Source organism: Bos indicus, chromosome 18 (genome assembly GCF_029378745.1).
Source record: "Bos indicus isolate NIAB-ARS_2022 breed Sahiwal x Tharparkar chromosome 18, NIAB-ARS_B.indTharparkar_mat_pri_1.0, whole genome shotgun sequence".
NCBI lineage: Eukaryota > Metazoa > Chordata > Mammalia > Artiodactyla > Bovidae > Bos > Bos indicus.
The window spans coordinates 1,982,910-2,008,939 of NC_091777.1; the positions used below are offsets into that span (position 1 = coordinate 1,982,910).

A 26,030-nucleotide genomic window follows, 5' to 3' on the forward strand; every position below is an offset into this window, starting at 1 on the left:
GTGTTCTTGCCTGGAGAATCCCAGGGACAGGGGAGCCAGGTGGACTGCCGTCTGTGGGGTCACACAGAGTCGAACATGACTGATGTGACTTAGCAGCAGCAAGGCAGTTCTATTTCCAGTTTTTTAAGGAATCTCCACACTGTTCTCCATAGTGGCTGTACTAGTTTGCATTCCCACCAACAGTGTAAGAGGGTTCCCTTTTCTCCACACCCTCTCCAGCATTTATTGATTGTAGACTTTTGGATCGCAGCCATTCTGACTGGTGTGAAATGGTACCTCATTGTGGTTTTGATTTGCATTTCTCTGATAATGAGTGATGTTGAGCATCTTTTCATGTGTTTGTGAGCCATCTGTATGTCTTCTTTGGAGAAATGTCTATTTAGTTCTTTGGCCCATTTTTGATTGGGTCATTTATTTTTCTGGAATTAAGCTGTAGGATCTTTTAAAAAAATCTTAACAATACTCAGTCTTCTGATCCACGAACATGATATTTCTCTCTTCATTCACGTGGGTCTCTTAACTTCTCTCAGCAGTGTTTTGTAGGTTTCGGTTTACAGGATTTGTGCTTTTTTTTCCCCCAAACTTATCTCTAGATGTTTCAAAATTTTCATGTTAATGGAAATTATACTACTTTAAGTGTTAATTATGATTATTGCTAATATATAGAAATACATGTACTTGTTAGAAGTGGACAGAAATGAGTAGAAGTGGGTAGAAATAATAACAGACATCCTAGTCTTGTTAATGACCTTACAGGGAAAGCACTTTGTCTTTCATTATGAAGTATGATGTTAGCAGAAGGATTTTTATAGAAACCCGTTATCAGGCTGAGAAAATGACGTCTATGCCTGAAGGTTTTTTTTTTTATCATGTTTGGATGTTTCATTTTATCAAATTATTTTTTACCTCTTTGGAGATGATCATGTGACTTTCATTTTTAGTCTGTTAAAGGTCAGTCACATTGATCTATTTTCAAATGTTAAGTTGTTTGGCATTCCTTAGATAAGCTCCACTTGGTCATGATGTATTCTTTATATTTTGCTAAATATAAAGGATCCAATTTGCTAAAATTTTGTTAAGAATTTTTGAATCTACGTTCATGAGAAATCATAACTTGCAGTCCCCTTTACTTGTATCATCTTTTTCTGGGTTTGAAATTAAAGAATAGAACGAATTGGGCAGTGGCCCCTCATCTTAATTTTCTAGAAGAGTTTGAATAGGATTGATATTATTTCTTCCTTAAATGATTGGTATTAATAGAATACCCCACTAAAGCCATCAGGGCCTGAGGCTTATTTTGTGGGGAGGTTTTTAACTGTAAACTTAGTTTCTTTGATAGATACAAGGCCTTTCAGGTTATCTACTTTTTTTCTTGAGTAAGCTTTGGTAATTTGTACCTTTCAAGAAATGTGTCCATTCCACCTATGTTGTGGGATACAGTCTTTTTCCACTCTGGCCACTGGGGACACAGGCCTGTATCAATTCCAAGACTGTTCTACCTGCTTCTTCTGAGGGTTCTTCCAGCGGCCTCAAGCACCTTCCTCACATTGACACACTGCTCAAGACTTGACTAGAATCTGCAGACTTCCAGGGCCCTCTACCATGCTCTCTCCATCTCTTCTCTGGTATTCTTCTGCCCGTAAATTTTAGCTACTTTACCTCCCTGAATCTTCCCCTCAGTCTTTCAATTCAGGGAAACCACTGGGCTCTGTGTGGGCCCCTCTCCCCGGAAACCTGCTCCCGGTAGGAAGCTCAGGCATTCCGACCTCGCCTCATTGGTCTTCCTTCTCTCCTAGGTCACTGCCCTGTGCTGCTTTTCATTCAATGGCTGACAGCAGTTACTACATGTATTTTGTCTGTTGTTTTTTTTTTTTAAGTTGTTTGTGATAAATCCAGTCCTTTTTCTCTGTCATGGGCAGAGGCAGAAGTCCATTTTGGCCACTTTGAAATTGAGGTTTCCTGTAGAATACCCAACTGCAGATATCTACCCAACAGTTGTAAGTAACAGGAGAGACTGGGACCAAAAATAAATATTCAGGAGCAAGTGCACAGAGCTAGTAACTAAAACCAAGAGTGCCGGGGGAGACAGTCTATACTGGAGGAAGAACAGTGTCTTACAGGCGAAACCCAGAGAGACAGGAACAAAAAGGAGACCGTGAAGCAGAGAAGTGGAAGCAGGAGAGAAGCAGAAGAAACTCATCGGAGATGAGGCCGTGGCACTCAGGGCTTGGAGAGTTCCCCATAACTGAGGGGCTCCCAGGGCCAGAGCCCCAGAGACCCATACAGAGCCACATGCACACAGCCACATGTGCCTTGACTATACGCTGTGCTGTGATTTTGTGTACGCTGGTTCCACCAGTTCCGATATGGCAAACGGGTTCCCTTTGTCAGAGAAGACTGAGACGGGCATGAGCGAATGAGATGGGAGGAAGTGGTATAGCTGACAAGGGAAAGAGATTAGTAGCTAGAGGATGGTACAACCAAGGCTGGGGAGAGGCCTTGGTCATGCCATCTGTGCGTAGGAGGAAAAGGGAATCAACAGGTAGAACCGGAGTGATGGAAGAAAAGATAATTGGTGGATGAAGATCCCAGCAGATGGGAAGGAGAGAGGAGGGAAGAACAGGTAGCAAAGCAATGAAGGCTGAAGACTAGACAGAACACAAATCTGCCAAGGACCACTCCCTATTTACCAAGAAAGACTGTGAGACACGGACAGGTCACATGCTGGACTATGACAGCCTGACTACAAACCTCAGGCTTGTTTCCACTGGCCTAAGCCTGCAATTCTGAGGCCTCTCCCCATGGCTGGTGGCAGGAGGTCCCATAAACACATGGTGGCAGTAGGCCCAGTTTAGGCTCCCTTGGACCACTCAAATGGTGTGACATATACAAGACACTAAAGAAATCCATCCTCCACAGCACCTGTACCTGAAGCATCAGGTTCCACATAGGAGAAGTGGACTCACCTGATCTTTAAAAAGTAGAAGTGTATCACGTTGACCAAATATGGCATCCAAACTGGTTCAAGCCAAGACAGAATACAGAGGGCTGGACCTGGCCGCAGCTGGCTCCAGAGCACGGAAGGAACAAGGCCCGGCCACTTCCTGCTGTCTCTCGGGTCTGCCTGACACACAGGTGGCCACATGTGATCGTGAGCTGATGGCAGCAGATCCATCTGCTCAACAAAAGTGCCAGAGCTGAGCCCCTGGTTTGACTGGCCTGGGCTGGATCATACGTTCACTGGGACCAATGACCAGGGCCAGAGGGCCTGGCTGGGTGAGCGCAGGGTGGACTACCTTCACTGGACACACGTGGGCTAAGAGCAAAGAGCAGGCAAGTGACTCCTAGGAGGGAGCACAGGCTAGGAGACGTTAAACAACTAGTGTCTCCTTCAGTTAGAAACCTGACACCACTCCAAGGTGTCAGCTCGGGGGGCACTGCTCCAGGAATGGAAAGCAGACACAAGAAGCCATGGCCTACACCTGCATCTGTGATGGAATGCAGTCCTCGCAGGATATGTGTGAGAAGCCACAACACTGGACAACGACAATGTCAGTCTGGAAACACTGTTTTGCAGAGTGTGCAACATGGATGCTCAGAAAACAGCTTCTCCTCAACCTTCGAGCCCACTGCCCCTTTTATTCCCCTTCCATTGAATCCATAATTCCATCTTGAGAATTCAATTGGAACTAATTCCTTTAATTAAATAAGCTTCATTTAGGAGCTGAATGACACAGACCTCAGGAGAAAATGCATCTTGCTTTTGCAGAGATCCAGGAGCAAACGGCGCACATGGCCACCTGCTGCTTCCCTGCGCCCTGCCAGGAGAGTGCTGCGAAGCAGAGGCATCCAGGTTCCCAAGCGGGCACCAGCAACACCTCCAAGGCAGGCTCCAAGCTCCCCCCGCTGGCGGGAACCTGAGGATGAGGTTCCAAAAGTAGTCCCTGCAGAGGCTGAGTCTGATCAGGAACAAAAGTAGACCGGGCGGCGGGGAGGGTGGCGTGGTGTGTGCGTGTTCAGCCCGGTCTGACTCTCTGCAACCCCATGAACTGTAGCCCACCAGGCTCCTCTGTCCATTGAATTTTCCAGGCAAAAACACTGGAGTGGGTTGCCATTTCCTTCTCCAGGGATGTTCTTGACCCAGGGATCCAAACCAGGTCTCCTGAGTCTCCTGCATTGGCAGGTGGATTCTTTACCACTACTATCACCTGGGAATCCCCAGACAGGGATGAACCAAACACTTTAAAATGGTTCAAATGGTAAATGTGTGTTATGCATTGTTTTTGTTAGGTTGCTAACTCACGTCCAACTCTTTGCGACACAATGGACTGCAGCACACCAGGCTTCCCTGTCCTTCACTAACTTCCTGAGTTTGCTCAAACTCATGTCCATTGAGTCAGTGATGCTATACAACCATCTCATCCTCTGTCACCCCTTTCTTCTCTTGCCCTCAATCTTTACAATCAGGGTCTTTTTCAATGAATTGGCTCTTCCCATCAGGTGGCCAAAGTACTGGAGCTTCAGCTTCAGCATCACTCCTTCCAATGAATATTCAGGGTTGATTTCCTTTAGGATTGACTGGTTGGATCTCCTTGCAGTCCAAGGGACTCTCAAGAGTCTTCTCCAACAACACAGTTTGAAAGCATAAATTCTTTGGCATCCAGCCTTCTTTATGGTCCAACTCTCACATCCATACATGACTACTGGAAAAACAATGCTGCTGCTGCTGCTAAGTCGCTTCAGTCGTGTCCGACTCTGTGCGACCCCATAGACGGCAGCCCACCAGGCTCCCCCGTCCCTGGGATTCTCCAGGCAAGAACACTGGAGTGGGTTGCCATTTCCTCCTCCAATGCATGCAAGTGAAAACTGAAAGTGAAGTCGCTCAGTCGTGTCCGACTCTTAGTGACCCCATGGACTGCAGCCTACCAGGCTCCTCCATCCATGGGATTTTCCAGGCAAGAGTACTGAAGTGGGGTGCCATCGCCTGCTTTGACTATATGGACCTGTGTCAGGAAAGTGATGTTTCTGCTTTTTAATACACTGTCTAGATTTGTCATAGTTTTTCTTCCAAGGAGTTAAGTGTCTTTAATTTTGTGGCTGCAGTCACCGTCTGCAGTGATTTTGGAGCCCAAGAAAATGAAACCTGACATTGTTTCCACTTTTTCCCCATCTATTTGCCATGAAGTGATGGGACTGGAATGCCATAATCTTCTCTTTTTGAATGTTGAGTTTTAAGCTGCCTTTTTCACTCTCCTTTTTCATCAAGAGGCTCTTGAGTTCCTCTTCAGTTTCTGCCATTAAAGTGGTGTCATCTGGAAAAAAAAAAAGTGGTGTCATCTGCATATCTAAGGTTACTGATATTTCTCCCGGCGATTTTGATTCCAGCTTGTGAGTCATCCAGCCCAGCATTTCGTATGATGTACTCTGCATATAAGTAAGCAGGGTGACAATACACAGCCTTGACGTACTCCTTTTTTAATTTTGAACCTGTCCACTGTTCCATGTCCTATTCTAACTGTTGCTTCTTGTATTGCACACAGGTTTCTCAGGAAGCAGGTAAGGTGGTCTGGTATTCCCATCTCTTTAAGAATATTCCACAGTTTGTTGTGATCCACACAGTCAAAGGCTTTAGTGCAGTCCAAGCAGCAGAAGTCGACATTTTTTGGAATTCCCTTGCTTTTTCTATGATTCAGCATTTCTCTGGTTCCTCTGCCTTTTCTAAATTCCAGCTTAAACATTTGGAAGTTCTCGGTTCATGTACTGCTGAAACCTAGCTTGAAGGATTTTGAGCATAATCTTACTAACATTTGAAATGAGTGCAATTGTATGGTAATTTGAACTTTCTTTGGGATTGGAATGAAGATTCAGCAGGCCTACAGCCACTGCTGTTTTCCAAATTTGCTGGCATATTGAGTGCAGCACTTTAACAGCATCATCTTTTAGGATCTGAAATAGCTTAGCTGGAATTCCATCTCCTCCACTAGCTAAGGCCCACTTGATTTCACGCTCCAGGATTTCTGGCTCTAGGTGAGAGGCCACACCATTGTGGTTATCTGGGTCATTAAGAGCTTTTCTGTACAGTTCTTCTGTGTATTCTTGCCACCTCTTCTTACTCTCTTCTGCTGCTAGGATCTACTGCTAGGTCCTTGCCGTTTGTGTCCTTTATTGTGCCTATCTTTGCATGAAATGTTCCTTTGGTATCTCCAATTTTCTTAAAGAAGTATGTTATGCATATTTTATCATTAAAATTAAAAGAAATAAAAGAGAAAAAGCAGACAGGGAAGTTGAGGGCTCTGCTCTCCAGTCCCAGTCCCTCTGCTAGCAGTCCTTCTGCTGGCCCTGTGGTAGCCAGCCTCCCAAACTGTCGCCAGGGATCTCTGTTTCCTGGTGCTGAGTAGTACTGGCTTGTGCAATCAGAACACTGCAGAAATGATGATGTCTTTGGAGGGCAGGTCATAAAGGATACTTCAGCCTCTGACTTGCAGCTCTCTTGGATCACTCACTCTGGGAGAAGTCAGCTGCCATCTTGTGAAAAGACACAAACAGCGAGTAGAAAGGCACACTTGGCAAGGAACCAGGACCCACACCCACACCCACGTGAGCAGATCCTCCAACCTGAGCCAAGCCTTCAGATGACCAAAGCCCTGGCTGACATCTGGACTCGAAGATGAAAACCATGAGCTAGAACTCCTCAGTTAAGCCACCGCCAAATTCCTGACCCATAGAAACTAAGATCATTAACGTCCTTTTAAGCCACTAATCTTAGGTACTTTGTTATCCAGTATTAAGTAATATAACTCCAGTTGCAGGCACACAAGTCTTGTCTCCTAGCTACCCATGTCACGTTTGCAGGGCTTGCTCTCCCTCAGTGCCATGACCCCAACCTGCTAGATGCATGCTTCCAGAGGGTGTGGACCCAGGATGTCATAAATGCCCTCTGCCCCTCTATGTCCCCAATTTCCCTGTGTGCTGTAAATGCCCAATAAACAGGTACTAGATTAACTTAAATTTCTGTCTCTCTGTAGGGGAGAAACCTCATGAGCACAGTGTTTCCCTCTCCTAGCAATCCCTTTCCATAACTCAAAATGAGAAATGAATCCACAAGTCAATGCAATCAACTTCAAGCAACTGTGTCCAGCAGGCAACCTCCATACCCCAAGAAGTACCCCCAGTGCAGCACAGATCAGCAGCATGTGTCTACCCAACTATCCCTGCTGATAGGCTTCAAATGGTCCATCAACAAGGACTTAACCCACCATCGCCTGCCACTCCGCCGAGGGGTCAACACAGAGCCCTGGGGAAAGACCTTAGCAGTTCCTCATGGGCCTCTCACATTTCTGCACACCTGGTGAGCGGAGGCACTGCCGGCCTTTGCTCTGAACTTTTTTTCAAGGATGTTCATATAGTGAACAGCCTTGGAAGACAGAGACAGACTTCCTCTCTGACTGCTCATGGTAAAATTCAGGCAGCCTGATGGCTCCTCTCCTGTAACACAACCGCCTACAAGTACAGGTGTCCCCTGGCCCTGTGCACCGAATCTGTACAAGAAAATGCTCATTCTCTGGCCATGCGACTGCTATGAGAACAAAGTCCTTCCACTGAGCCAGGACGCTTGCGTCTCCTGCCAGCATCCATAATGCTGCAGCAGGCTCACCAGTTAACTCTCAGTTCAGTTCAGTTCAGTCGCTCAGTCGTGTCTGACTCTTTGCGACCCCATGAATCGCAGCACGCCAGGCCTCCCTGTCCATCACCAACCCCGGAGTTCACCCAAACTCATGTCCATCGAGCCAGTGATGCCATCCAGCCATCTCATCCTCTGTCGTCCCCTTCTCCTCCTGCCCCCAATCCCTACCAGCATCAGAGAGTTTTTCAATGAGTCAACTCTTCACATGAGGTGGCCAAAGTACTGGAGTTTCAGCTTTAGCATCATTCCTTCCAAAGAACACCCAGGACTGATCTCCTTTAGAATGGACTGGTTGGATCTCCTTGCAGTCCAAGGGACTCTCAAGAGTCTTCTCCAACACCACAGTTCAAAAGCATCAATTCTTCAGCACTCAGCTTTCTTCACAGTCCAACTCTCACATCCATACATGACCACAGGAAAAACCATAGCCTTGACTAAATGAACCTTTGTTGACAAAGTAATGTCTCTGCTTTTGAATATGCTATCTAGGTTGGTCATAACTTTCCTTCCAAGGAGTAAGCATCTTTTAATTTCATGGCTGCAGTCACCATCTGCAGTGATTTTGGAGCCCAAAAAAATAAGTCTGACACTGTTTCCACTGTTTCCCCATCTATTTCCCATGAAGTGATGGGACCGGATGCCATGATCTTAGTTTTCTGAATGTTGAGCTTTAAGCCAACTTTTTCAGTCTCCTCTTTCACTTGCATCAAGAGGCTTTTGAGTTCCTCTTCACTTTCTGCCATAGGGTGGTGTCATCTGCATATCTGAGGTTATTGATATTTCTCCTGGCAATCTTGATTCCAGCTTGTGCTTCTTCCAGCCCAGCATTTCTCATGATGTACTCTGCATAGAAGTTAAATAAGCAAGGTGACAATATACAGCCTTGACGTACTCCTTTTTGTATTTGGAACCAGTCTGTTGTTCCATGCACAGGTCTTACTGTTGCTTCCTGACCTGCATACAAGTTTCTCAAGAGGCAGGTCAGGTGGTCTGGTATTCCCATCTCTTTCAGAATTTTCCACAGTTTCTTGCGATCCACACAGTCAAAGGCTTTGGCATAGTCAATAAAGCAGAAATAGATGTTTGCCTGGAACTCTCTTGCTTTTTCCATGATCCAGCAGATGTTGGCAATTTCATCTCTGGTTCCTCTGCCTTTTCTAAAACTAGCTTGAACACCTGGAAGTTCACAGTTCATGTATCGCTAAAGCCTGGCTTGGAGAATTTTGAGCATTTAAGTCGCAAGCAGAGTACAATCTCAGACTTGTTACAATTCCTGATAAGAGACCTGGAATTCTAGGTTTTACTCTGCTGGTTCTTGAGCAGAAAATTACATATGTCTTCAGCCATAAAAGAGTGTTGCTAAGAGCACAGGAAGGTGTTTTGATAAAGGGTCATTGATTGATTAGGTTGTTGCTTTTTTTTCAAGATATACAGAAATCTCAAGAAAAAAGTTGAATTCCTTGGATCTTTTTTCTTAGCAGGGTTTAGTAAGAGTCTACAGGGCAGAGTGGGGAGGAAACCTGGTATGCCCAAGCAGAACTAGAGAAAAGTGGCTGTGACTGTGAGCCCACGGAAGTCCCCAGGACACCCACCTAGAGGGGTTAACCAAACTTGCCCCACCTCCAAAATAAAGAGCCTACTGACCAAAGCACCATGTTCCTCTGCAGACACGGTCGTCTGAACCTCCTTGGGCTGCCACACAGAATAGCTTAGACTGGGGGGCTTAACAGAAATCTTCTCACAGCTCTGGGGCTGGACGTCTGGTGAGGACTCTCCTCCTGGTGTGGAGAGAGCAGCCTTGTGTGTCGTCACGTGGTGGCAAGAGAGGATGCCAGCTCTCTGGGGTCTTTCCTCGTAAGGGCACTAACCCCAGGGATTAGGGCTCTGACATGGGAACTGGGGCGAGGCGCTGAGGATTCGTCCACAGCAGGCAACCTGAGGTCCTGGCCCCCACGAGGCACCAGGACGCACGCACAGTACTGGCTCAATCTACACACCTGTGGGCCCTCCAGCCCAGGGAACCGCGAGCGCCACCTGTCGCTGGGTGGGGAACAGCAACGTTACGTGCAGTAGGTGACTGGTGATTTATTTATAAAATAAATTAATAAAATTTATAAAATCTCAAGGGAGCAGGAACTTCCTCACCCCTTCTCTCAACACCTCAGTGTATACTGATGGTCAGATTAGTCAAATCATCTGAAGACATTCCCTTTCGCTTTCATCTAAACCCAATTTCCTGACTTTTTGGTCTCACTAAAAAAAAAAAACACTCATTATTCTAACAATAATTTCTGCTTAAAACCCCTCTAAATAGTTTTAAAGTGAGATAAGCAGTTGCAAGGAGGATATGTGAAGACGCCCAATGCCCAAGAGTCATAAGACAGTACGCCATTATAACTCAACATCCGGCAAAAGCAGGAAAGAGGCGAGATGTCACAGGAAAGGAACCTACTCAGTTAAATGTCTGAGAAACCTCAATAAAAACCAGGGCCTAAAAAAGCTACAAGAGCAAAGGCCAGGCTGGACTAGACTCTTCCGTCAACTGGGCCGCCGTCTACAGTGCCCCTCGGTCACAGGGCAGCTCAGTCACTCCACAGCAGGGGCTCTGACCCGGGATTCGCAGATCCCAGAGCCAGGGCCTCCTCACACACCTCCCAGCCAGCCGTCCACAAACGCTGGACCTCCCGCCACACCATAACAAGCATTGCTTACCACGGTGAAAGTAACCCGGCCCACCTCCAAGACCAAAACACACACAAAGAACAACATTAAAAAGGGGAATACATCGACACTCAAACTAAAACCCCAGAAGCCTTGACACAGTTATCTTTCAAAGGAAAATTTTCTCACAATAGTGACAAAATCTGGGTTGAGAAAAGAAATGTGTGCTGGACGGGAAGACAGAAGAGGCTGGACACCATTCAAGGGTACAGCTGCCCGGGTTCCACTCAGTGACACACTGAATGGTTTTACCCCTTCCAATCAGCACCTGCTGCAGGTACTGATATATAGAAAAGTAACACCCTCGATCTTCAACCAAGAATATGGTCCACGAGGCATATTTTTTCTGATCAGTGTTCCTGATCAATTACATAATAAAAGAGGGGAAAGAGAAAGGGGAAAGAGGAATTCACTCTTGGCATCAGAATGAATTTATGTGCCTCTCTCTCATGCAGCACTTACAAACCTCAGGACTGTTCCTGCCAGGATTCTGCCTTAATAACAGATGACCTTTCAAGCCCAATGAGAAATGTGTGGTCTGTGTTTCAAGGAAATCATGTGTGTCTCCAGGAGGGAGAAGAAGCCAGCACATCCTGGAGCAACCAGCCTCGGGGCAAACAGAACTCACACCTGACACCACTGGGTAAGGCCGAGAGGCCCTCTGTACAGGCAGGCACTGCTGGCCCACAGCTGCCCTAACCAGAGCCTCCGATGAGCGGAGGCCGGGGAATCATAAAGGAGAAAAACAACTCCTCCCCAGTTACATTCAACTGATGGAAGTCAAGCTCTCAGGACTCGCCACGTCAGATGATATTGCAGGTCCAGATATTCACTGTGAAAACAAATTGGGAAATCAACCAAATGTGGGGTCAGTGCCAAGTCTCCCCACTTTTTAACTCTTCTCTTTGCCGTCACCTCCCACCCCATCCTGACACCTCAATCAAGGCTCAGGGGCCCAGAGGAGCTCACCTTGTCACATGGCAGGGTTAGCCTCAATAGGGATGTTTGCATTTCAAAATAAAACTCCGGAGGAAGCAAAGCTTTGCCTAAACAATGAATCTCCTTTGTTGGAATTCCAGGCACCCTGATTCCCTAGGGGTGCAGAGCTTGCTTGTTATCACACTACTGGGGGTGGAAGGGTGGTATTTTATGGTCCCTGGAATCACACTGCTTCAGAAGCCATGTCTTCTGCCTAAGAATGAGACGGCCCCTCTCTGTGCCTCTCAACTGATTTCAGACTTTCAGTCACTCATCCCTCCTTTCACAAATGCTCTCTGCTCTGCTGCGTCCCAGCGCTGTGGATGCACAGACCCTGACACGCCTGTTGGCCTCGCCTCCCGAGGTATCCAGTGAGGAAGAGGAGGGAACACTGCAGTCACGCGGTTCCTAACCCAGATGTATTGAACAGTCAGTCTCTAACACAAAAAATAAAGCTTAATTGGTAGTAATTTTGCTAAGCAACTTCAGTTCCCTTTGTCTCAATTTCTACTTCTATTAATACAGAGAAAGACACTTTTCACATGAAATTCATGAACTCATGTCTATATGTCACTGACCAAGATCATATACCTTCCACAGGTATGACTATCTCTTTCCATGGTAATAAGATCACTGGCAGAAAATCATTTCAAAGTAAAAGGAAGGTGGGACACCTCCCAAAACAAACTCGAGAGGAGTCTGCCACAAACCCTGCCAGCAGAACTGCTCCTCACTGCCTCTGCTTCCGCCTCGTCAATGTGCCGTCCCTTTCTGAGTATCATCGACAATCGCACCACGTTGCAGTCTCCTAACTTCTCTCTCCTTTTAACCTCTGTGTAAACCACTTGACAGTAACTATCCATTCTGGCAGAGAAGGTCTTGATCAAAATCGTTTGTTTACAGAGAATTAATCCTGGCTCCTGGATGTCAGTGCTGCGATTCTTTGAAGAGGCCAGTAAGCTTGAGTTTTAACAGCCTTAGAGGAAAACAACCCAAGACTCAAAGAAGCTGCAAGCCACAGATTCAGTCCTTGCTTTAGGCTGCCATCTAGTGACAGAAAGGGATATCTGCTGCTGACAGTAGGTAGTTTTCACCTCCAACATTCTAAGTTGACAGAGAGGGGGAGAAAACCTCTAAATAATAAATGCCAATATAACCTGTCATAGTTCAAATGGCCAAATTAATATTCAAGCTATTCTTCTTCAGTCATCAGGATACATCATTACTTAAGAAAACAGATTTCATAGCAGACTCAACCTTTGTCAAAAATCTGGTGGCTTCCCTGGTGGCTCAGATGGTAAAGAATCCGCCTGCAATGCGGCGGATTGAACCTGGGTTCAATCCCTGGGTTGCAAAGATCCCCTGGAGAAGGGGAAGGCTACCCACTCTAGTACTCTGGCCTGGAGAATTCGGATACAACTGAGTGACTAAGCACATGTATGCACGCATGCACACACACACACAGACACGAGAATTCCATGGACTATACAGTCCATGGGGTCAAAAAGAGTTGGACACAACTGAGTGACCAAGCACGCGCGCGCACACACATCCAGTATCTGTACTTATAGGGTTTCCCAGGTGGCTCAGTGATTTAAAAAAAAAAGAATCCTCCTGCCAACACAGGAGACACAGGGTCAATGCTTGGGTTGGGAAGATCCCCTGGAGAAGAAAATGGCAACCACCCCAGTATTCTTGCCTCGGAAATCCCATGGACAGAGAAGCCTGGTGGGCTACAGTCCATGAGATCGCAAATACTTGAACACAACTTAGCATTCATCACAGAGACACAGGTACAAGATATTTGCTATAACATTTTAAAAGAAGATTGCAAAAACCTAGTTTTCATCAGTAGAATCAAATAAAGTAAAATTGATCCAAATAACAAGCTGCAGATCTCTTTTACCACTGGTGCAGAACATAACAGCTTTTTTCTCATGTATTTTGGCATAAGAAAAACCTTATTTCTTTCACCTTTCGGGTTCCACAGCATTTTCAACAACCTTTAGTTATAACACATCAAAGGAAAATTTTTATGTAAAATGAAGTCGTGATTCTTGAGTTCAGAGACTGCTTCCTGGTTTTGTTGTTCAGTCGCCCAGTCGTGTCCGACTCTTTTGGACCCCACGGACTGCAGCCTGTCAGGCTTCCCTGTCCTTCACTATCTCCCAGAGACAGTTTCCTGATATAAACTGGCTCAAGGCAGCTAATTATTAGATCTTCGACTCTCAACCACTAATTACCTATTTACTTTTTCTCTGATTTTCTCATTTGTGTACATCATTGTTGTTGTTGATCAGTTGCTCAGTCGTGTCTGACTCTTTGCAACCACATGAACTGCAGCCTACCAGGTTCCTCTGTCCCTGGGATTTCCCAGGCAAGAATACTGGAGTGGGTTGTCATTTCCTCCTCCAGAGGATTTTCCTGACCCTGGGACTGAACCTGTGTCTCTTCCATCTCCTGCACTGGCATGCAGGATCTTTACCTCCAGCGCCACCTGGGATGCAAAAGTGAGTCTAAACAAACTTCCAGACAGAGATGAGACCTCCCTTGGTAAAAAAAAAAACACCTGAAGAAAATTTTATCCCCAGGGCAAGGGGAGCCAAATAGATCTGCTACCACCGCAGAACTTGATGGAGGAAGAAAAGCCAGCTGGTCTCTGAGAGCTGTCCCGGGGCTGAGGCTGTGATTGCACGTAACTGATCTGCCTGTTCCCAGCGGCAGTGAGCTTGAGGGGCGGGAGGATGTGTCCTGCACCCAGGAAAGGAATTCAAAGAAAGGACCTTGAATATTCACTGGGAGGACTGAGGCTGAAGCTGAAGCTCCAATACTTTGACCACCTGATGATAATAGCCAGGGAAGCCTGGAGTGCTGCAGTCTATGGGGTTGCAAAGAGTCAGACATGACTGAGTCAATGAACAATAACAAACTGATTTCTCTGGCCATATCTTACAGTTCCATGGCAAAGTGTTAGGCTTGGAATCTGCGCTAGCTTGAGCACTGTCTTTGGCTGGGTCTTATCCTTTGGCTGGCTGCTTTCCTAAGAGCAGGATGGAAGACACTTGGGTAGAATCGCAAAGTCACTGGACAGGACAAGACTCACATGCGGTTTATCACTCGTCGTCTGATGGCTTCCAGGTCTGAAGACCAGCTCTCTTAGTTTATCAAAACCATCAGGCTTCCTAAAAACTGCCCCCAACCCTACCCACTAACTCAGTTTCGCCTGGTGTTGATCTTCTCACAGAGAGCCAGCTCTACGATGGAGCTTTTCACAGATGCTGAACATCATGTTCCAGACGTGCTGTGCATTATAAGAGGTCGTCAACAGGTTGACCAGGTCTTCCTTGGCTGCCCTTAGATCGAAAGTTGGGATCTCTGGCAGTCCGAGCTCCACATGTTTTTGTCCAAGGTGGGTCTTCCATCTCATAAATTCCTTTTTATTAAGTTTTTCTAGATACCACAGCAGGTGGTCTGATTCTGCCATCTTGATTGTCCAGCAGGATCAGACTTAGAAAGAGTCTCCAGGACCAAGGAATTGTGGAATCTAGAAAATAAAGATGTAATCAGAGCACTGCAGCATTATTTACAACAGCCAGGACATGGAAGCAACCTAGATGTCCATTGACAGATGAGTGGATAAATAAACTGTGGTACATATATATAATGGAATATCACTCAGCCATAAAAAAGGAATACATCTGAGTCAGTTCTGGTGACATGGATGAACCTAGAGCCTGTTATACAGAGCAAAGTAAGTCAGGAAGAGAAAAACAAATACCGTGTACTAACACATGTATATGGGACCTAGAAAAAATGGTACTCTGGACCTATCTGCAGGGCAGGAAGAGAGACACAGACACAGAGAACAAACCTGTGGACAGGGCGGGAGAAGGCGAGGGCAGGACAAATCGCAAGAGTAGCACGGAACATATACACTACTATAAGTAAAACAGACGGCTGGTGGGAAGTTGCTGTCGAACACAGGGGGCTCAAGCCAGTGCTCTGTGATGACCTAAAGGGGTGGGATGAGCAGGGCGGGTGGGAGGGAGGTTCAGGAGGGCGGAGACACGTGTATGCCTACGGCTGATTCATGTTGACATACGGCAGAAACCAACACAACATTGTAAAGCAATTATCCTCCAATTCCAATAAAAGAATTCAATTGATTTTTAAAAAGGCAAAAAGAAGGTAATAAAATCAGGCAAAAAAAAAAAAAGATGGAATCAGAGAACCCAACTACACAGCAGCATCAATTCATTTGAAGTTGACATAGTAGAAAACTTCTGTGGTCTGAGATGAGCTTCTTGGATGGTTCATCAATAAGAGGTCTGAACTCCCCTAGGACAATAACCTTGACAACTGACCTTGGTAAATTTCTGGGTTGAGATAAATGTGGAATATCAGTTGCATTAAAAGGCAATGTTCTTGACTACCATGTGATCTAGCAATCCCACTTCTGAGCATATATCCAGAGAAAGCCATAATTCCAAAATATGCATGCACCCCCATGTTCCTAGCAGCACTGCTTACAATAGCCAGGACATGGAAGCAACCTAACTGTTCATCAAGGAATGAATAAAGAACACGTGTGTGTGTATACACACATGCACACACACATGCACGCACATACATACACTTACAGGAATACTACTCAGCCATAAAAAAGAATGAAATAATGCCATTTTCAGCAACTTGGATGGACCCAGAGATTATCATACTAAGTGAAGTACGTCAGACCAAGAAAGACAAATATATGAAATCACTCATAGGCAGAATCTAATTCGGCAGATTCATTTCGATATTTGGCAAAACTAATACAATATTGTAAAGTTTAAAAATAAAATAAAATTAAAAAAAATAAAAATAAAAAACAATACAAATGAACTTATTTATAAAATAGAAACAGACTCACAGAAAACAAACTTATGGTTACCAAATGGGAAATGTGAAGGAAAGATAAAATAGGAATTTGGGAGAAAGAGATACACACTAATATATATAGAAAAGTGAAAGTGAAGTAGCTCAGTTGTGTCTGATTCTTTGCAACCCCATGGACTGTAGCCTACCACGCTCCTCTGTCCATGGGATTTTCCAAGCAAGAGTACTTGAGTGGGTTGCCATTTTCTTCTCCAGAGGATCTTCCCAACCCAGGGATCGAACCTGGGTCTCCCACATTGTAGGCAGGCACTTTACCACCTGAGCCACCAGGGAAGTCAAGTCATATATAGAAGAGATAATCAACAAAGACCTACTGCATATCACAGGGAACTCTACTCAATATTCTGTAATAATTTATACAAGAAAAAATCTGAGTAAGAATGAATATGCACAACTAAATTACTATACTGTAAACCTGAAACTAACACAACATTGTAAGTCAACCACATGCCAAAACAAATAAACAAAATAAATGTGTTCAGCTGAAGGAAAAAAGGCAACATTCTTGTTGTAAAAATTATCCCTGGTTACTAAAGTTCTTAGATTTTGAGAATTTCATGTCATACGGACCTTTCTGAGGAAGGCATACATCAGTTCTTTGGTGTGGAGTGTTAGACAAACACTGTACTTAACAGCCACGAAAAAAGCGACTCTGCGTCTGGTGTTCTCATGCCTCCACGTGCAGCCAGGACCAGGCATATGATAAAAGCGCTGCCATGAACGCGCATGCAAATGACGCTGAGGAAACTGTCCACTCAGACGTGAGGAAAACACGAGCCTTACACCGCTCCACATACCAACGCTAAAAATAAGATTATATATTTGTAAAGGAAATATGATTGGAGCTTAATAAAAACATAGGAATATAGCATAGGTATGATTTTGAGGGAAAAAATTATACCTAAAAGCACTAACTGAATACAAAAGAACCAAGGTTTCTGTTTTTTGTTTTTGTTTTTTTTTAAATTGACTTTGTGGGCTTCCCTGGTGGCGCAGTGGATAAGAATCTGCCTGCCAATGCAGGGGACATGGGTTCAATCCTTGATCCAGGAAGATCCACACACTCGTGCACCACAACTATTAACCTGTGCTCCACAGCCCAGGAGCCACAGGTACTGAAGCCCATGCAGCCCAGAACCCGTGCTCCCCAAAAAGAGAAGCCACTGCAGTGAGAAGCCCGAGCACCACAACTGGAGAACAGCCCCCCTCACTGCAACTGGAGAAAGCCCGCCCAGCAACGAAGACCCAGCACAGGCACAAAAATAAAGTTACAAAAAAGAGCATTTAACATATTTAAACACCAACTCAGCATTTCCTCTTTGAAGAACCTATGAAGAAGAACCACTAGGTGTCAAGCTTCCGGTGCTCTTTAAACTGTCCTATATGATGGTGTATAGTCCGAAAGTGACGACTGACAAAGCATGAGTAAACACTTCGACCACATCCAGGTTGTGTAGTATAAACCCAACCAACGCCATGCTTTCAAAGAACACTTAAGGAGACAGAGCTCACACTACTAAGTTCAGGGAAATCTAAGTCGTGTAAAAGTACTTATAAGGTCTCTCCAGTTTTTTAACAAACACACCTGTGGAAGGAAGTGCGTCTCTTCAACACTGGCTGTGTTTGTGTAGCACAGTTGTTTCCTTCTTTTTAAACCTTGCTTCTCAGTGTTTTTTCAATAAACATAAGATTATGCAATGATAAAAGTTAAGCCTTACAGAAAAGGGAGCCCTCTTACACTGTTGGTGGGAATGTAAGGGGTGACACCACTGTAGAAAACAGAATGTAAGGGTCTCAAAAATCTAAGAACAGAACTACCATGTGACCCAGCAATCTCACTCCCACACACAGATCTGAAAACTGAAACAGAAACACTAATTCAGAAGGACACATGCACCCAGATGTTCACAGCAGCAGTTTACAATAGCCTTCCAAAGGACACATGCCCCCCATGTTCACAGCAGCACTGTTTACAATAGCCTTCCAAAGGACACATGCCCCCCATGTTCACAGCACCACTATTTACAGTAGCCAGGACACAGAAACAACCTAAGTGTCCATCAGCAGAGGAATGGATAAAGATATGGCACAGGTATACAATGGAATACTACCCAACCATAAAAAGAATGAAATTTTGCCATTTGCTGCAATACAGGTGGATTCAGAGGGCATTATGTTAAGCGAATAAGTCAGAGGAAGAAAAATACATACACCACTTATATGTGAACCAAAAAAGACAACAGACTCTAATGAATATAACAAAAAAGCAGCAGACTCACAGATATAGAGAACAAACTAGTGGTTACCGGGGAGAGAGTTGGGAGGGGCACATAGGGGTCGGGGAGTGGGAGGCGCACACCATTGGATGAAGCCCAGGCCAGGAGTCCCCAGCCTCTGGGACCTAATGCCTGACAGTCTGAGGTAGAGCTGATGTAATAATAATAATAAAAATAAAGTGCACAGCCAATGTGCTTGAATCATCCCGAAACCATCCTCCACCCCCATCCATGGAACAAAATCAGTCCCTGGTGCCAAAGAGGTTGAGAACCCCTAGAATAGGCTACAAGGGGACTTCCCTGGGGTCCAGTAGCTAAGACTCCCAGTTCCCAACACTGGAGGGCCAGTTTCGACCCCCGGTCAGGGAACTAGATCCCACAAACCACACACACACACACACACACACACACGCGCGCGCGCGCACACACACACATACACACACACACACACAAGTGCCACATCTAAAAGAGCCTTCACAGCCAAATAAACAAATAAATAAATATTTGTTTTAAAAATAAGTTCTAAGAATGTATTGGCCTTCCCTGGTGGCTCAGTGGTAAAGAATCTACCTGCAATGCAGGAGATGTAGGTTCGATCCCTGGGTCAGGAAGATCCCCTGGAGGAGGAAATGGCAACCCACTCCAATATTCTTGCCTGGAGAATCCCATGGACAAACGTAGCCTGTCAGGCTACAGTCTGTGGGGTCGCAAAGAGCTGGATAAGATTTAGTGACTAAACAACAAAAAACAATGTATTGTACAACACTGGGAATATAGCCATATTTGGTATAAATAATCACCATAAATGGAGTGTAACCTTTAAAAATCACATAAAAAATAAAACTTTTTAAAAAGTCAAGCTTCACCAAAGCCATCGCTCCCACTAAGTCTGTTTCACATCGTCTTCCTCTGAGCCTCCTCCCTGGGACTCAGACTCACTGTAAGAGCTGAGATGGAGTCCGGCATGCCCCAGAGACTTCACACGGAGAAGCACTGTGGTATCTTGACTCCACAAGTCATGTGGCTGTCGACCACCCATGGGACACTCTGAGCACCTCTGATCAGACCTTCTGGAGTATCTGTGCCTTCCTCTTTCATTTGGGAGGCCCTGGATATCCATAGGAGCAGGATTTTGGTTTCCTTTTTTTTCTTAAGTGTAAGCAAAATTTGCTGTTTGAAATTGGCTCCTGAAGGTTGGCCTCCATTTGAATTGTTTCTGTTACCTGCTGCATGTCACTTCTCCAGCGAAGGGATTATTTTGCAGGGCTTCCCTAGTAGTTCAGCTGGTAAAGAATCTGCCTGCAGTGCGGGAGATCTGGGTTTGATCCCTGGGTTGGGAAATCCCCTGGAGAAGGGAAAGGCTACCCTCTCCAGTATTCTGGCCTGGAGAATTCCATGGGCTATATATTCCATGGGGTTGCAAAGAGTCGGAAAGAGAATATGAAGTACCCATAGGTCCTGCATTTAAGAGTTGTTACTGCCCCCAATGGCCACAAAGCACAGCATTTCTTCCTGCCCTGCTCTGCGTATTGGGGAAACCTGAGCCTTCCCAAAGGAGAAAAGGAAAGATATAAGCATCTAAATGCAGAGTTCCAAAGAATAGCAAGAAGAGATAAGAAAGCCTTCTTCAGCGATCAATGCAAAGAAATAGAGGAAAACAACAGAATGGGAAAGACTACGGATCTCTTCAAGAAAATCAGAGATACCAAAGGAACATTTCATGCAAAGATGAGCTCGATAAAGGACAGAAATGGTATGGACCTAACAGAAGCAGAAGATATTAAGAAGAGATGGCAAGAATACACAGAAGAACTGTACAAAAAAGAGCTTCACGACCCAGATAATCACGATGGTGGGATCACTCACCTAGAGCCAGACATCCTGGAATGTGAAGTCAAGTGGGCCTTAGAAAGCATCACTACGAACAAAGCTAGTGGAGGTGATGGAATTCCAGTTGAGCTATTCCAAATCCTGAAAGATGATGCTGTGAAAGTGCTACACTCAATATGCCAGCAAATTTGGAAAACTCAGCAGTGGCCACAGGACTAGAAAAGGTCAGTTTTCATTCCAATCCCAAAGAAAGGCAATGCCAAAGAATGCTCAAACTACCACACAATTGCACTCATCTCACATGCTAGTAAAGTAATGCTCAAAATTCTCCAAGCCAGGCTTCAGCAATATGTGAACCATGAACTTCCTGATGTGCAAGCTGGTTTTAGAAAAGGCAGAGGAACCAGAGATCAAATTGCCAACATCCACTGGATCATGGAAAAAGCAAGAGAGTTCCAGAAAAACATCTATTTCTGCTTTATTGAATATGCCAAAGCCTTTGACTGTATGGATTCACAATAAACTGTGGAAAATTCTGAAAGAGATGGGAATACCAGAACACCTGATCTGCCTCTTGAGAAATTTGTATGCAGGTCAGGAAGCAATAGTTAGAACTGGACATGGAACAACATACTGGTTCCAAATAGGAAAAGGAGTTCGTCAAGGCTGTATATTGTCACCCTGTTTATTTAACTTATATGCAGAGTACATCATGAGAAATGCAGGGCTGGAAGAAGCACAAGCTGGAATCAAGATTGCCGGGAGAAATATCAATAACCTCAGATATGCAGATGACACCACCCTTATGGTAGAAAGTGAAGAGGAACTAAAAAGCCTCTTGATGAAAGTGAAAGTGGAGAGTGAAAAAGTTGGCTTGAAGCTCAACATTCAGAAAACGAAGATCATGGCATTGGGTCCCAGCACTTCATGGGAAATAGATGGGGAAACAGTGGAAACAGTGTCAGACTTTGTTTTTCTGGGCTCCAAAATCACTACAGATGGTGAGTACAGCCATGAAATTAAAAGACGCTTACTCCTTGGAAGGAAAGTTATGACCAACCTAGATAGCATATTCAAAAGCAGAGACATTACTTTGCCAACAAAGGTTCGTCTAGTCAAGGCTATGGTTTTTCCTGTGGTCACGTATGGATGTGAGAGTTGGACTGTGAAGAAGGCTGAGCGCCGAAGAACTGATGCTTTTGAACTGTGGTGTTGGAGAAGACTCTTGAGAGTCCCTTGGACTGCAAGGAGATCCAACCAGTCCATTGTGAAGGAGATCAGTCCTGGGTGTTCATTGGAAGGACTGATGCTAAAGCTGAAACTCCAGTACTTTGGCCACCTCACGCTAAGAGTTGACTCATTGGAAAAGACTCTGATGCTGGTAGGGATTGGGGGCAGGAGGAGAAGGGGATGACAGAGGATGAGATGGCTGGATGGCATCACTGACTCGATGGACGTGAGTCTGAGTGAACTCCAGGAGTTGGTGACCGACAGGGAGGCCTAGCGTGCTTCGATTCACGGAGTCGCAAAGAGTCGGACACGACTGAGCGACTGATCTGATCTGAGCCTTCCCAAGGGCTTCCCTGATAGCTCAGCTGGTAAAGAATCCACCTGCAATGCAGGAGACCCTGTTCCAGTGATTGAAAAGTGTGGTGGAAAGTGCAGAACAGACACACAGGGCCCGAATGTCATTCCTTCTGCCCCTTACCCTTCACCATGCCAATCCCTGCCAAAGTGTTATGCCAAGGTAGCTGTCCTAGGCAGGTGAAATTTGTCTAAGAGAGGCTTGGAAGTAAGAACCCCCTGACCAAAAGAGGTGGAGAGAGTGTGAGTTTTCAAATCTCTTTCAACTCAGAGAGTCTACCATTTTCTAGGTGCAAGAGGCTTGCTTTAGGTGAAGGAGGACCGTTTGAATTTTAAGGTGGCGGTCCCAAGTATGGGGTGCAGGTGGTCAGGATATTACTGCAGCTCACAGGCTGGCACCACCTTTCCAGCTCCCTCATAGAGACCACAGTTTGACTGGGAAGTCAGGACCACTAAACCCTGGCATGAGACAGCAGCACAGGGGCTGGAGGCCTGGGGAGAATGCAGTAGACATTGGTTTTGGGGGTTTTCTCCTGCAGTGATTTTTATTTTCTGTTGGAGTACAGTTGGGTTACACAGTTGTTTGTTTTTGGTGCAAGGTCATTCAGTCATACATACACGTGTGCCTGTTCCGTATCTGTTTGTATTCACGTAGAGCTTGTGAGAGGGTGTGGAGTCCACGTCCTTATTCTACGGAGCACGTTCCTGTTCACCTTGTGTCTATTTGTGTATTTACCTATCTAGAATTTTATATGGTAATATATGGTAATACCAGCCTTCTCAGTTACCTACCTCCTCTTCCATTCCCCTGCGTTCTTTCCCTTTGATAAAGTCTAAGTTTTCTAGGCTTCTGAATCTGCCTGGTCTACTGATTTTTTCCACCTATGCTCAGATTTCCCCCGTAAGTGACAGCACACTCTTTCGGCCTTTGTCTGGCATCCTGACTTAGAGTGAGCATCGCCGGTCCCCTCTACAGTGCTGCAGTGGCCCCCCTTCGTTCTCCTGTGTGTGTCAGTCGCAGCCCATGAATGTGTGCGGAACATCTCCAGCCTCCATCCGTCCATGGATCGAGTTTCGGTTGCTTGCGTGCCCCGGCTGTTGTAAACAGCACCACAAAGAACGCCGGATGCATGTGCGTCCTGGAGGGACACTTTTCCTAGAGTCTAGAGCCCGGAGGTGGACTGCAGCATCCAGGCTGCTTTTTGTGTCTAAAGGAGCCTGCGTGAGCTTGCTGTAGTGGCAGTTGTCAACTGCACTCCCCCTGCAGCCTAGGAGGGCTCCCTGTTCTCCTGGCCTTCTGTAGTATTTATTGTCTGTACACTTTCTGCTACCTGATGCCATTGAGAGCTCCCTGTAGTTCTGGTGTGCCTTCCTTTTTGACTTTGGGTGGCCCAGGATTTGCACAGGAGCAGGATTCTGGTTTCCCTTTTGTTTCAGTGTAAGAAAAATTTGCTGTTTGCATTGGCTCCTGAACTCCAGCCTTCTTTGAATCCTTCTTCTGTTGCCTCCTGCGTGTCATCTCTCCAGGGAGAGGACCATTCAGAGCCCTGCAGGTCTGGTGAACGTGACATGCCCACACTCAGGTTTAGAGTTGTTGTTTCCTGAGAGGGCCACAAGGCGGCAGCATGTCTTCCTGCCCCACACCAGAGCCAGCCTCAGTAGACTATGCTCCTGGGCTGGAAAGCCCGGCGCCAGTGCCGGACGTTCCCACGGGGCCAGTGTCATCCCCTCCGCCCCTCACCCCTCACCTCCGGAGGCCTATCCCGACCCTTGCCAAGGTGTTATGCTGAGGCCGCTGTCCTAGGCAGCTGGAGCTTCTCTAAGGACTGAGGCTTGATGTAAGAACCCCATGACCAGGAGAGGAGGAAACAGGTCATCTTTTAAAGCTCTTCCAATCCAGGCTGTCCATTTTTTTAGGTGTAATAGGCTTGGAATGTGACTACTGTGGTCCCATCTGGAGAGGCCCAGGCAGTGTGGATTCAATGGAGTATTAGAGAACTGGAAAAAAACCTGCAGGCCAAAGTCCACACTGACTGTTTTTCAGCCAACAGGCATCCAGCTGGTGGGAGCTATGATGTTTGAAGAGGGGAAACTGTAGCATGCTAGTTACACCTCATGCCAGACAAACCTGGGTTTGATTTTTTCAGCTACCATCCATAAGTTGTATGACCTTGGGTGTTTCATAACCTCTCTGAGCCTCAGTTCCCCCATCTGTCAAATGGGTATTACACCACCTAGTTCCATGGCTTCTTTTAAGGTCTAAATGAGATAATGCATGTAAACTGTCCATCACATTACCTAGCATGTAGGAAGTACTCAGGAGATGATTAACACTTCCTGCCTTAATGGTAGAAAAGTAACCTTAGATTTTCAATATCTCAAGTACATATCACATCTGTACACACCGTGTGTGGTGGAAGAATGCTTCAGAGAGGGGAAAACGCAGAAAGTGCAGAGAGAAAGTTCTGTTGGGGCCAGAGTTCTGCATGAGGGAAGCGCCCTCCATAATTAGATGAGCACACTTGGCAGTTGATGAGGTTTAAGAAGGTGGGTGGAAGCAGCTGGTGTACAGTGGAGAGGGTCTGGGCGTTGTATGTGCGAAGTTTCAGATCCTCTGTGACATCAAGAAAGGGCCTTGGTTTCCTTGAGCTTCTGTCTCATATCTAAATGATGAGATGATAACTGTGGAAGGAGGTTGTTCAGGAATACCTGCCTTCAGAGGAATAGAGGTCAGCTCCGCAGTCTGTGTGTGTCCCTGGTGGCCCCGAGCTGCTCTGCAGCGGCTGCGGCGTCCGGTGAGAGGCTGCAGCTGTGTTGCATGGGGAGTGGCTTGTGAGAGTGGGTCATGACCCAGTTCGAGGAAGCACTGTTAGTTTTTGAGGCACAGGACCTGAGCGTAGAACGGCACACGAAGGTCACAGCGGCCACTCAGAATGCAACCCAGTGCTGCCACGTCATCTATGGTAAGAGAAAGAGCCACTACCCAGACATCGTTGGATCATTTTTTCAAGATTTTAATTTCAAGAATTTAATCCAACAAGGGAGCAGAGCCTGTGCCGTCATCAGCGCGCGTGCGTGAGCTTGAGGCTTGCCCTCAACCTCCCATCGCCGAGGGCCCTTCAGCTCTGCCGTCTCCACCTCCTCCCTCTCCTCCTCCAGTCAGTTACTCTTCGTGCACATTCACTCTATGCTAGCCCTTGTATGCCAGCTATTACACTCTACTTTTCAAAGTTCTGTACTGTAAGATTTTAGATGCTTTATTTTCTGTTTGTTTTCTATGTATTCAGTTCAATTCAGTTGCTCGGTTGTGTCTGACTCTTCGCAACCCCATGAACCAAAGCATGCCAGGCCTGCCTGTCCATCACCAACTCCTGGAGTCCACCCAAACCCATGTCCATCAAGTCGGTGATGCCATCCTGCCATCTCATCCTCTGTCATCCCCTTCTCCTCCTGCCTTTAATCTTTCCCAGCATCAGGGTCTTTTCCAATGAGTCAGCTCTTCGCATCAGGTGGCCAAAGTATTGGAGTTTCAGCTTTAGCATCAGTCCTTCCAATGAACACCCAGGACTGATTTCCTTTAGAATGGACTGGTTGGATCTCCTTGCAGTCCAAGGGACTCTCAAGAGTCTTCTCCAACACCACAGTTCAAAAGCATCAATTCTTTGGCGCTCAGCTTTCTTTATAGTCCAACTCTCACATCCATACATGACCACTGGGAAAACCATAGCCTTGACTAAGACAGACCTTTGTTGACAAAGTAATGTCTCTGCTTTTTAATATGCTGTCCAGGTTGATATAAATCATGGCAATAGCTATTTTGATCCATCTCTCAGAGTAATGGGAAAACAAAAACAAAAATAAACAAATGTAACCCAACTAAACTCAAAAGCTTTTGCACATCAAAGGAAACAATAAACAAAATGAAAAGAAAACCCACAGGTTGAGAGAAAATATCTGCAAATGATGTGACCAACATGGGATTAGTCTCCAAAATTCACAAAGAGTTCATGTGGCTTAAT

General features: G+C 45.7%; 1 long non-coding RNA gene across 13 annotated transcripts in view; it reads right to left on the reverse strand.

Annotated features, from left to right (window-relative positions):
• Nucleotides 1-26,030, reverse strand: part of LOC139177021 (uncharacterized) — a 269,207-nt gene that overhangs the window by 210,605 nt on the left and 32,572 nt on the right. For 2 of the 13 annotated variants that reach the window (XR_011561391.1, XR_011561390.1), the window contains one exon: nt 1,860-5,312. The exons of 8 other annotated variants lie outside the window; for them this stretch is intronic. This is a non-coding gene — a long non-coding RNA (uncharacterized lncRNA). 3 more of the 13 variants (XR_011561385.1, XR_011561388.1, XR_011561387.1) reach the window with 2 other exon arrangements.